This window comes from Pleurodeles waltl, chromosome 2_2, assembly GCF_031143425.1.
Source record: "Pleurodeles waltl isolate 20211129_DDA chromosome 2_2, aPleWal1.hap1.20221129, whole genome shotgun sequence".
In the NCBI taxonomy this organism is placed as follows: Eukaryota; Metazoa; Chordata; class Amphibia; order Caudata; family Salamandridae; genus Pleurodeles; species Pleurodeles waltl.
This window is the reverse complement of record NC_090439.1, coordinates 756,948,640-756,961,795: the sequence shown is the minus strand read 5'-3', so window position 1 is coordinate 756,961,795 and position 13,156 is coordinate 756,948,640. Positions and strand designations below refer to the sequence as shown.

General features: G+C 42.8%; 1 protein-coding gene across 4 annotated transcripts in view; it reads right to left on the bottom strand.

Moving 5' to 3' along the window:
* The window catches only part of HNF4G (hepatocyte nuclear factor 4 gamma), a 423,834-nt gene that overhangs the window by 182,542 nt on the left and 228,136 nt on the right, over positions 1–13,156 (bottom strand). The gene's annotated exons all lie outside the window — the stretch shown is intronic.

Below are 13,156 nucleotides of genomic sequence, written 5' to 3'. Positions count from 1 at the left end.
GATGCTTTCATTATGCTTTGCGCAATCTATAACATCTTTCGGAGTACACAGTATCCCACAAATACCATCCTATTTAAAGAACCAGGAGAAAAACTCTTATGAAATGTAAACATAGTTGCGCTGATACTTTTGCCTATGCACTACCTGAGACTATCGTAACTGGATCACATGACACATGTCAAACTCTTTTATGTAACTCCATGTCTTTTGAGATAATTTAGAAATCATGTTACATTTAGCTGTGCTTCTTTCTTGCTCATTCATATGTTTTCATTTCTTACGTAGAAGCTAGTTTGTTTACCATATTTAGAATGAAGTGCAGACATCTTTCACATTCTATCAAGCCTTGATGTGCCAAATACTCAAGCAAGCCCTTTCCCCCATGAGCAAAATGGAAGTCCACTTTCAATCGTGCAACCTGGACCGGGATCTCCATAAGACAATCTAGCACTTTAACATCTGCTTTCCAAATAATTAATATTAGATTTTGTACACTCCAGACATAACCATAATTCATCAAAAACCTTAGAAGATTAAAACTCAGTTCACAAAGAAATTATCATGACTCCAAAAACAGATGTGCGTCTACTACAGTCTCAGAGCAACCGTTCTAAGCATGCACATACATGAAACATGTCATCCTGTGCTAAAAATTGGGTTTATAATTGGCAGAGTTATGCACCCTGTCCAAGCAGGAACCACAATTCTAGTCAGTGTAAGTCAGTTACACACCATAAGTTAGCCTGTGTTCACCATCAGGTAGCTTGGCACAGAGCAGGCAGGCTTAACCTAAGAGGCAATGTGTAATATTTGTGCATCAGTACAACAGTGAAAACACCTCACAAAAATAATTCACACCCAGTTAGAAAACAAGCACTTAATTTAATTAAGCAAACAAGACCAAAACAACAAAATTCCAACAAGTAGAAGTTGAGATATCTTTCAATATAGTGCTTAGAAACTTAAAAGGCCAACCTGGACTACAGTATCTGGTCACGCTAGACTGGGGTATATCCTAATGTTCAGGGTGACTGCAATGGAGCACAGGTTGGCTACAGATACCAACCTTGTCCCACGGAAAAAATATCCTCATGTGGAGAGTTGCATCAATGTCAAAGATCTGATGCAAGGAGCAGAGGGGACATTGCAAAGGCGATGCGTCAGTTCTTGTCATCGAGCCCCATAGTTGTTTATGTGATGTATTTGAAGTGCGGGTGTCAAACTCTTTGCATTAAAGGCAATGTGTCGCTCAGCTGCACAGTGGGTGATGCAAAGGCAATGCATCGGGGCTTAGGGCAATGCACCAGTTCCGAGCTCCCCAGTGTGTGCTGCGATGTCGTTTTTCCTCAGTTGCAGTGGTAATGCATCAGCGTGAAGGACAGAAGTGGTGGTTCTGATAAGCACGGTGATTACAATGCATGGATTTCTGTAGAAGACAGCTATAATACCCACTTCCAAGGGCCCAGGACTGGATTGGCACCACTTGGCAGGGTAGGACTCACAGTTCGCAAAGTTGAGATGCTGTAGGAAAGCTGAGTGAACTTTTTCATGCCCATGAAACTTCAGAACAGGAGGCAAACCAGCAAGCCCTTAGAGTCACTTTGGTTCTGGTGATACAGAGATGCGGACTCTGTCCTTCTCACTCGTAGACAAGGAGAGCAGCAGGCAGCAGGGCAGACACAGCAAAGCAGGAACCCAGCAAAGTCCACCAGAGTTCCAGCAAAGTGATGGTCCCTTCAGTAGTACAGCAGTCCTTCCTGGCAGAATGCCCTGAGGTTCTTTTACGCAGTAGTGCCTTCAAAGTGGGGGAGACTTCAAAGAGAAGCCTTTGAAGTGCACAAAGCCCCTGTCCTTCCTTCGGTGGCTTCCGACACACTACGGGGATTACACAGCCATTTGAGAGGGCTAAGGGCCCGGCCTATTCAGGTGTGTTAGCTCTTCCTCCCATCCTGCCCAGGATGGACCATCAAAATGCAGATGGACATTCAGTCACACCTCACTCTCTTTGGGTGTGGCTGTTTGGAAGGAGTGCACAAGAGCACAGCTTTCACCCACCCAGATGTGCATTCAGAGACACACAGAAAGCAGTAGGTGATTTAAAGTAAGAAAATGCCAACTTTCTAAAAATAGCATTTTCAGAATTACAATTTAAAATGCGACTTCACCATAAATTGTAATTTTAAGTTGTCATTTTTAATTGTGATTCAGAGACAGCAAACTTTGGTGTCTCATCTCTTCCCAACTGGAAATTACACTTAAAAAATTTAACATGGCAATCCCAATGTCAATTTATGAGAGAGATAGGCCCTGCAGTAGTGAAAAACAAATTTAAGACATGTCAAACCTAAACGTACATGTTCAACCTTTAAAATACACTGCACCCTGCCCTTGGGGTGATCCATGGCTTACCTTAGGGGTGACACGTATTAAAAAGGAAGTTTTAGGTATGGCAAGAGGTTAACTTTCCAGTTCCACATGGTAGTGAAAAACTGCCCACACAGTCTCTGCAATGGCATTCCTGAATCATATTTAAAAGGCTACTGAAGTGGGTGACAGAAACAATCAGTGCTGCAGGCCCACCAGTGCATTTCAGTTAAAGGCCCTGAGCAAATGTAGTGAACTTTATTAAAGACTTCAAAGCAAATTAAATATGCCAATTGTGGATAAGTCAATAGTAACATATTTTAGGGAAGGAGCACATGCACTTTAGCAATGGTCGGCAGTGGAAAAGTGCCCTGGGTCCTACCACCAGCAAATACGAAGCCAGCAAATAGGAGGCCAGAAGGCAAAAACCTTTGGGGAAAACCACAGCAAGGATTCAGGTCTAACATTCTAGAACTATAATTTAAGCATAAATCTATTCCAATACATCTATGCCAGAATACTTTTTCACTGATAGAAATCAGCCTGGGTTGGGATGAGTGCATCATAGAATTTGGACTTCATACTGCTCCTGTTTGGAAATTCCATTAATCCCAACAAAAAAAAACCATGAAGTTTGGGATTAAACGCTTCTCATTGACCACCATGTAAACAGGCGGACACCAATACTTATTTTATGTAAATAAACAGCATAGTGGAAAGCTACCTGCAAAGGTTTTATGGCTCCAACATTGAGAGAGTTCCACTGTGGTATGACTTCTCACCATCACCTATGTCTTCCCTTTTCCCCTATCATCAACCTTAAGATCATAGAAGGCATTCATGACATTTATGGTATCAAATGTGTAACACGTCCTTGTAAAATCACCTAGTACTGATTCTGTGAATAAGGATGCAGCCATATAGATGCATTTTTGTGCTTCTAAGTGACAACATGAAAAAAATATTTGATTCTCAAATGTCAAAATCTTCATCAGGATTATTTATTGTGTCTAGGGTAACAATGTTTCTTCATTTCACTACAGAGTGCTCTTCATTTTTGTCATCTCTTCTGTAGTTTAGAAACACTGTTTTCCATGAGGACACATCAAAGAACAGATAGCGAACAAAGAAAAGTCTACTGTGATGTGATAAGCTTTGCAGAAAAAACAGATGGTGGCTGTGTATGCGTGGTGCGCACTTCCGAAGTATATGCTAAAAGTTGTATCCAAAGTGCTAGTTCATCAACTCTCACTTGTTTGTTGAGAAGAGTGGCAGGCAGTTTTACACCCAGCCACAGGGTGTGGTAACTGTGATCCCAGAATGGTCCACAGTTGATTCAATGATAGAAGAAAAACCACGGCACATCACAACTTTGAAGTAGTGTCTATTTATTCTTCCGTGATAAGTCTAATAGACGTTCAACCAAATATGACCCGAGCAGCTAGAGAGCTGAGAGAGGTGTCATCAGGCCAGAACAGTTTTCGTGTCCACATACATCAACAGGCGACACGTGTTTCGTCAATAGTGACTTTATCAAGGCTCTAGTATGTAGAACGATTGACTTCTAAATTAAGGTTAAGCAGATTAGACGTTGTTCGCTGTCCTTAATTATTATGCACTGAAGAGCTCCAACTGGCTCTAAAGATATGGTCTAAAGTTGGTTGGGGAAATACCCAGAAACCATGATACATCGCCTGGGTATAGCGGTAATGATTCCTACCAGTACTCATGGAAGAATAAATAGACACTACTTCAAACCTTTGATGTGCCGTGGTTTTTCTTCTATCATGTGTTGTGATAAACTGTAATCCTTTGTTCAAGATTTGTTTTTAGTATTAGTCATTACCCCGATTTACTCAATAAATATTTCTATTTATTGGGTGACCACATGGCAGTTGCATCCCCCCATTGACATTTATTCTACATTGCAGAGGGCCATCTTCTCAACATTAGATGAATAATGTTAATATTGTTACACAGCTCTTAGTACATAGGTGGCTGCATTACCATTATAGCTAAGACAAAACATATCTGCATTAAAATATTAAATAGGCTAGCTATAAACTTCAATTACCATTGAAAGTAAGCAAAAGTAAGTTGAAAATTCTATTTTGAAGAAAATATAACTCTTAAGGTCTCTAACTAAAAAACCTCATTGAGTGATGTGATAATGATGGCCACAAATATGTATTGTAAGTCACTGTAATTTCGGAAGATATGTTGATTCAGACTGGAGAATCCAAGCAATGTAGTAACCTTCTTCGAAGCACTTCTAAGGGATAACTGTCAAGAATAAGAGAGCGACGGGGACTCAGGTATTTGCTTCTCAGATTAGTTGGCATAGACTATGGTTGAGAAAGCTATGGAGGTTGTGAAAGACCAGTCCATAGTTACTAGGGCATCAGGATAATCACTGGTGGAGGTCAAGAGCAGGGACATCCAGGTCATGAGTGGTAGCAGGACTTTATAAAGAGTTCACTGCCCCATAGAATGTGCCTCCAAATTTTCTGTGTTGTATGGGCTCCTTCGTCTTTGCTCAGTTCATTCACTATAGTTGTGAACAACTTTGTTGTTTTGATCACTTCTTGGTTCCGTTACCTTCTTGCCTGAATTATTACCTGCTCTCTAGATTACATTTTGTTACTGGAACTGATGGGTTGCTTGAACTCTGACTTGCCTCCTGGATTACAATTTGGTTGTTTTTGCTGAACAGATATCTGATTCCTGCCTTGCCTCTGACTTGCATATTGGTAACTGTGCTTGTTCTCCCTCATTTCCTGAATTCCAGTTTCGCTACCAACCAGGGATTCCACTGCTGCTGTTAACAGCTTTGGTTGTGGCTTAGGTTCCATATGGCCTGCCACCACACAGCCCGGAAGAATATTTGCCAATATCCCCCGTTCTCAGAGTATTTCAATGTTAATGCAACATAATAAAACTTTGCTTTATTTACCTTCAGTATGTGCTTTGCATTCAACTTTGAAAATGCTATTAGGAATCTCCTGAAGTACAAGAGACAAATAGTTGAGGAGACTGCCCCATTCCAGCTGTATCTTCTGTCTTTCATTCCCAGGGTTTAGTTCTGTTGTTCGTGCTTGCTCATGCATGGGTTGAGCTACATTCTGGGCAGTTGGTAGATTATCTTTAGACTGTATGAAACAAAACTTGTGAATCCTGACAGTTTGCAGGCCACTATACTCTTCAACATGAGTTCTGCATCCAGTCCACTCAACTCACAGGCCATTTCTGATATTCAAGAAGATTTAAAAACAGCCTGCAATGAGCCAGTCGATTTACTTTTTGAACCACATTTCTCCCACCACAGGCGAGTGCAGTCATCCAGTTGCCACAGTTCATATCCTAAAAGCTTTCCTGCTATCCTCACACTTCAGAAATTCTGATTTGGGTGCCACCTGATACATTTATGTGAGACCTCTAATTCCTCCATGCCTTTTTGGCTCAAGGTAATCTCCAGATATTACCCTGACCAATGCATTTGCTACATATGCCTCTAAGCTGACCTTTTTAATCTTATTTGGGAAACAGCCATTACAACGTGGTCATTACCACGCATGACTGTTCCCACAAAGCCACTCCCACGCATTTGCCTTTACCACGCATAAGTCTTTACCATGCATGCCTTTACTATGAATATACCTTTACCACGCATACCTTTAAAAATGAATTTCGTTCTAAAGACATGAATAGTAAAGGCATATGCGTGGTAGAGGATTTAAAGTTAAGCATTATTTTTTTTATTTTTTAAAGGCATATTGGTAAAGGTATGTGTGTTGTAAAGGTTTAACAGGTAAGTACAAGTAAGTATTAAGGGCCTCATTTCAAGTTTGACGGGCGGCCTATGCTGGCCACCAAACTTGTTAGGTCGAAAGACTGCCAGTTCGTTCTTCCACCTGCTGGCCCTATTATGTGTTTCCCACTGGGCATGCTCGTAATCGAGCCAGCGGTAATGTTGTGGTGCGTTGGGTGCAACCATCGTGCTTTTCACTGCCCGTAACTGCCTGTAACTCAGGGGCACAATGGGGCTGCCGATGGGGGTCCCTGCACTGCCAATGCCAAGTGCATGGCCAGTACTCAGCACCACTTCTCCGCAGCCTAAGGCCCCCCGCATAATTAAGATTTGCCCTGGGGAGGTGGTGGTCCCCGGGGCAGCGTGAGGGGGGCCAGGAGGCCCCTCTGCTTTTTTTACACAAAAGGCTATGGGACTTGGCCCAACAGGGGCAATCTAGTAATGAAGCGGGGGACCCTGCGCTTCATTTAATTTCTTTTACAATAGATCCACCACAACTCTTTGTCTGTAAAATAAAAATAAAAAGCTTTTTAGCCCTGGGGGATCCCTTTGGGACCCCACTGCCAAAGCTAAAGGGTCAGGGTGTTTCAGCCGAGTCCAAAGATGGCTGACAACACTTCAACAACTTCTGATGTTGGGGAGGGGCCCAGATCTACCTGTTTGTCAGAGTTAAAAATCCCTATGGAAACGTTAATGGGAAAATGTGTTTTGTGACCCTCCATTTTTCACTGCCCCCCCCCCCCCCCCCCCAGACGAATCACTCTGAAACTTTCCAGGCAGCAGCTGAAGGGGCCCGCAAATGTTTTGGAAAGTTTCATGAAGATTCATCAAGCGGCGCCAAAGATTTATGCAAGTAAAGAACGCTTTTTATATAGAAACTAGGATTTAACTATAACTACCTAGTGGCGACCACCACTAGGTAATATATATATATATATATATATCTTATATATATATATCTGGCACAAATCCATATAGTTCATCAAATTGCCCACAACTCCAGCAAAGATGAAAGTGGCACACCAATCCCTTGTATCCAGTTTATTGGCACCAAGAGAAAGCACAATGCACTTCATCTGCAACTAGCCTTGGTCAAATGACAAAGGCTACATCGTAGCTGATATTTCTGATGGAAATAGCTATGAACAAGAATTATTTTCAATTTAATACTTTCAGATCAAAGGAGTTGCCATGAGCACGACCTTCACTTTGGGCCTGGCGAATCTATTATGGCACACTTTGAGACCCAGAGAATGTTTTGCAATTGATAATCCATTTGTGGACAGAGTAAGAAAATGGTCAAGATAGATGGATGACGTGGACACCTCAGTTTGGGTAAGTGTGCAGTGCTCTTTTTGGTGCCTAGGCATCCCACTCTGTAACATCAAGCACAGCACCTATAGGGTCTTGTCCTTTTGTAGATAAAAAAAATACAGCCCTCAAAGCACTTGTAATGGGCAGACAAGTCCTTTTGGTGTTGTAACGTCTCTTTAAAGTGGTTACTTCACAGAGCGCACCGATGCGGGTCCCCATTAACTGTGTGAGTAACTGGAACTTATGTAGTTCAGTATGAACAAGTCCACTATGTGATACCTCATTCCTAATGTTAGAAATGGGTCTTTGGTTGACGGTCAGGTTAACCCCTGTTCAAGCAAGGACCCTCACTCTAGTCAAGGTAAAAGAGAATCACCCTCAGCTAACCCCTGCTTACCCCCTTGGTAGCTTGGTGTAAAGTATTTGTACCAACACACACACAGTAACTTAATGAAAACACTACAAAATGACACAACACAGGTTTAGAAAAATAGGAAATATTTATCTAAACAAAACAAGACCAAAACGACAAAATCCACAATACACAAGTCAAGTTATCAATTAGAAGGCAAAAAGAGTCTTTATGTAGTTTAAAACACACGCTAGCGTGAAAATTTACCTGGTGTGCGTCATAAATAACCCCGCACAGGCGAGTGTGCGCCAAAAAGGGCTTGTGATGTGTCGATATCAATCACAAGTGAGACCTTGCGTCATTTCCCCCTTCTGTCAAGTTGGCGTCAGTCGGTTTTTCTCTCCGCAGGAAAGCGCTGTGTCGATTCAGGCTGCACACGGGTCCAGGCAGACCTTGTGTCGTTTTTGCACGCACAACGATGGTTCATGTCAGAAATCCAGCCGCAGGATGATCTGAAAATCACGCCGCAGGCTGCGATCTCCCTGCCTCCGTCAGCGATGCTGCGTGTCGTTTCTCCTGCTCTGTGTATCGATTCTTTGGTCGTGTTTCCGGTGAGCATTGATTTTCAGCTGCGGAGCCGGCAGTGCGTCATTTCTTCAGCCGCAGATCGGAGTCGCGTCGCTCTTTTCCCCGCACAGCGCTCTGTGCGTGGATTTCTTCCTCTTAGGCTGACAGCTTCTCCTTTCAGGGTCCCAGGAACTGGATGGGCACCACAGGGCAGAGTAGGAGTCTCTCCAGAGACTCCAGGTGCTGGCAGAGAGAAGTCTTTGCTGTCCCTGAGACTTCAAACAACAGGAGGCAAGCTCTAAATCAAGCCGTTGGAGATTTCTTCTCAAGATGGAAGGCACACAAAGTCCGGTCTTTGCCCTCTTACTCTGGCAGAAGCAGCAACTGCAGGATAGCTCCACAAAGGGCAGTCACAGGCAGGGCAGCTCTTCTTCCTGAGCTCTTCAGCTCTTCTCCAGGCAGAGATTCCTCTTGTTTCCAGAAGTGTTTCTAAAGTCTGTGGTTTTGGGTGCCCTTCTTATACCCAATTTCCCCTTTGAAGTAGGCCTACTTCAAAGTAAAGTCTCTTTTGAATGTAAAATCCTGCCTTGCCCAGACTACCTTTTTCGAAGAATAAAATGTGCAGATTCTGGAGCAAGGCAACTTTTAAAGTCAGAACTAGACTGCACATGTCAACTGCTATTGTTGCTGCTACTCTAACAGTAGTAATAGGTTCCTTTCTGGGTTTATATGTGTATAGAATAAACTGCTGCAAATGTCAGAAATCACTTCCAGAGCCAGTCTAAGCATGCACACTAATCACTGGGCTTCCAAGGGTCTCATACACCTAAGAAGTAGGAACAGGGGTGCTGAAGACAACATAAACCCTCTGATATCTACAGCTCGGAATTATATGTCATGATTGACACCCCCCAACTTATCCTTCAGGGGTAGAATCCAGATTGTAAAAATGACAGTAGCGACCAATACAATTATGTTGTTGGCATGCTCTCTCTATTGATAAGTACCTCAGTATGACTCAGACTGAAAGGGAAAGCAAATCATTCATACAGAATGGCAAACAACTGAAACCATTAAAACTTCATACACACACACACCAGCGCAGAAGGTCATTAGCATACGCACACTTACTATCCGGCACATGCTCTATCATGATAAGTATATCTACTACCTCCGCGTGAAACACCCCTATTGCTGGTCAGACTGGAAGGAATTGCACTGAATGATACCCAAGGGATAGACCCATTGTTTGTCTACAACTACTGATTCCTGGCACTTGATAATCTTGTAATTAGAGCCATTTCTGTTAATTGGAATACTGCAAACAGGAAAATATGGGTAGACTCATGTATACACATTTCTGAACCTACCTGGAACAATGCATAGAAGCATTTGAAATGAAGGGGACTACTCTTCTCTTCTAGGCCTCCATATACATGAAAATATGTTTAAACCCTATGACTCACTGTGCAAAGAGTTCATATTGGATTAGTCTTTCAACTAGCTGGGCCATCAACATCCAGTGGGAGTGGCAAAATATCCTAATCTAAGGTACATCTTTACTTTAGGCTTGTTTCAAGAACTGGTATCATGATTATACGGTGTATTTATTGATCTCTTCTTCTTGAGACAAGCCTTGACTGACTCCAGAGCATTTTGCTAAAAAATGCTAAATAGGTATTATGCCGAAAAAGACTGTTCCTTTTTACTTAACACACATGAAACATATGTCAGGGAAGGCAGATAGACAATATATTGCATATTTTAAACTGCTGCACAATTGTAGTTCGATTCCCTACAAACTACACAAAGTGCGCCAGTTACCTCACACTGAATGTTTGCTGATTTTGTTTTGCTACACACTCTAGAGCATTGTCCCAGAAAGTATGGGCACTGGGCTGGTGTATGGGCATAACTATCACTCGACAATGGCTTGTGGTGCTGAATCAGCACACCAAGGGCTTCTGCACCATACACATGTGACCCAGTCCTTATGATGAATCATAGAAAGGGAAGGATAGCAATGCACTTGGCTGAAGCCAAGGAGTGCATACTGTCTCACAGGAGGTCGTTGACAATACTAACCATTGATGAGTAGCTCAAAGAATAGTCATATATTGCATCCTTCAAACAGCTGATCTACACGCTTAAAAACCAGTGGGAATATTTGATTACATTCGAAGATATTTTTAAATGATTAGTGTTTGCCCACTTTTCCTCGATTCACTTAACAATGCAGTGTCCACTGTAACATACTCCCCAACAATGGGCTATGTTGCTTGTCTTAGCATTGGGATGGGTTGAATGTTTCATTCTGCCAGCGGAATTGGCGCAATTTTAGTCACTCTGCATTACTCTTTAATGCTGAGTTCTGACCACATTCTGACAGTCGCCGCATGGCAGAATTTTTCTCCTTTGAGGCTCCAGAAAATGCAAGCTGGGGAGTGAGGTTGAGTGAGATTTGGAATCCCCTGGCATAGTTTTCTAACATGGATGGTCACAAGTGGTCGTGGTTAGAGGGCTGCCGCTCAAGTAGATTTTCTACTGGAGCTGCAGCATAATTCACTTTAATAGCTGCATGCTCTTTCACAATGCATGGTGCTGTTTGTACAGATTTTTCAGCTCTACTTACGCTAAATTGCAGCACGAGATGCATTTTTTTTGCCCATTGCTGGGACTCTGCGGAATTTTTCAGAGTGTTTACGTAACGCCTCAAAACACTCCACAAGTTCCACCCACACCTGGTCTTACACTTTAAAACCTGTTGAGTCTAGTTACCTTGGGAAGATATGACATTTTTGTAGGGCTCATGTGTCTTAATGCAGCAGACATCATTATGCACTGTCAATGAGATTACACTCTGTAGGACAGGCCTACAATGGAATGGCAGGTTTAGTACCAAATGGAAAACAGCCTTTACAACACAGCCATTACAATGCATTGCCATTACCATGTATGTATGTATATATCAATGTGTTTCTACATATATCTATATGTACATACATACAAACATATGAATCCATATATTATGGTTTAGAGGTTGGTAAGGTTATAGGATGGTAAGGGTATTTTTAGTGTTTAGGGGTAGGTAAGGGTATGGGGTGGCAAGGGAATTTTTAGGGTTGGTTAGGGGTAAAAGGTGGTAAGGGTATTTTAGGGTTTAGAAGTGGATAGGGGTGTAGGGCCACAAGGGTATTTTTAGGTTTTTGGGGTGGGTAAGGGTATAGGTTGGTAAGGGCTTTTTAAGGATTTGTGGTATAGCATAGCAAGGATGTTTTAGGGTTTTGTGGTGGGTAGGGATATAGGGTGGTAAAAGTATTTATATGGTTTGGGGTGGGTAAGGGTATAGGGTGGTAACAGTGTTTTAGGGTTTAGGGGTTGGTAAGGGTATAGGGTGGTAAGGGTGTTTTATGGTTTGGGGAGGGTAGAGGTTAAAGATGGTAAAGTTTAAGAAAGTGATGTTTGGGGGGTTTCACTCCTATAAAGGAAAAATGCATATTTTAAAAATAATTTTAAAAAGGGTTTAGGGGTTGAGGCGTCCCTTCCCCCCCCAGGTAAGGACATTTTTACTATAATGTCACTTTAACCTTTGGTGTTTTCAATTAATTTCTAGGGGTTCTTCAAATAGAGTAATATTTTATTACCATACATAAAGCCAACCCCCTGATGTGCACAGCCTTCAGCCCTGTGCAGGGGGGGATGGCTGCAGACAGCCAACCCTACGCTGCGCACATCCTTCAGCAGGGGGTTGGCAACAGGGTCTGGCCAACACCCTGCAGGCATCCAGCCCCAAGCTGCACATGACCTTGAGTCATGTGCAGCATGGGGGTGACCACTGGGCCTGGCTCAGCGAGTCGTATTAGACCCTGGGAAAGGTCTGCATGTTATTATGAGTATGGCCACATAGCCCCCCTTACCGAGCTTTCTCTGCCTCGGGGACCTCATCCACTTGGGCTAAATCTAATAAAAATGGGGAGGGAGAGCTGTGCAGCTCTTCTTACCGGGCACTATCAAACCCCAGGATGCAAATTATTGCCTATTTGCCCTAGGGGACCCCATCTTCTAGGGCCATATACAGTAAAAAAAGGGAATTAGCCTCTGTGATTCCCCCTCCTCAAACCTATTTTGACCTCAGGGACCACATCTCCTGGAGCATGCATTAAATATAGGTAGGTGCCCCAGTGCCCACTAGAGGAATCCACTGTTCACCACATTGGGGGCTGCAGGGGGAGACCCAGGACAGCCTTAGCCAGCCTTAGCAGTCTCCCTATATGATTCTGGAGCCCGTCTGGAGGGAGCGGCTGTTTTTAGCATGCCCTATCTGGGCGGCAGCAATATATGTTCTCAGGAGAATACCTCCTACCAAACGGTCCAGATATACAATTATTTTTTAACCTTAATTTCTCCATAACTACTGAACATATTTACACCAAATCACCAAATCACAGAAAGCTGGCCAAGCTGGTGTAATTCTATTCAGCATTTTTTGGAGCAGCACTGCCTAAAATCTACAGAAAATAGATTGTGGAATTTGCTTTTTGGGACTCTGCTTTTTCCTTGGCCTCCAATTGATGGATCACCCAGAAGATTTCCAAGAAGGAGCAGAGGTGAATTTGATTCTTGCTGTAACGTTTTGTGAATATCCGTATAATGGCATCAAAGTTATTAGCAAACCAAAATAGTCTGTCTATGGAAAAGCAATTCTAACTATAACTACCCCAGTGGGGAGTGCCAATAGGAGACTTCCCACT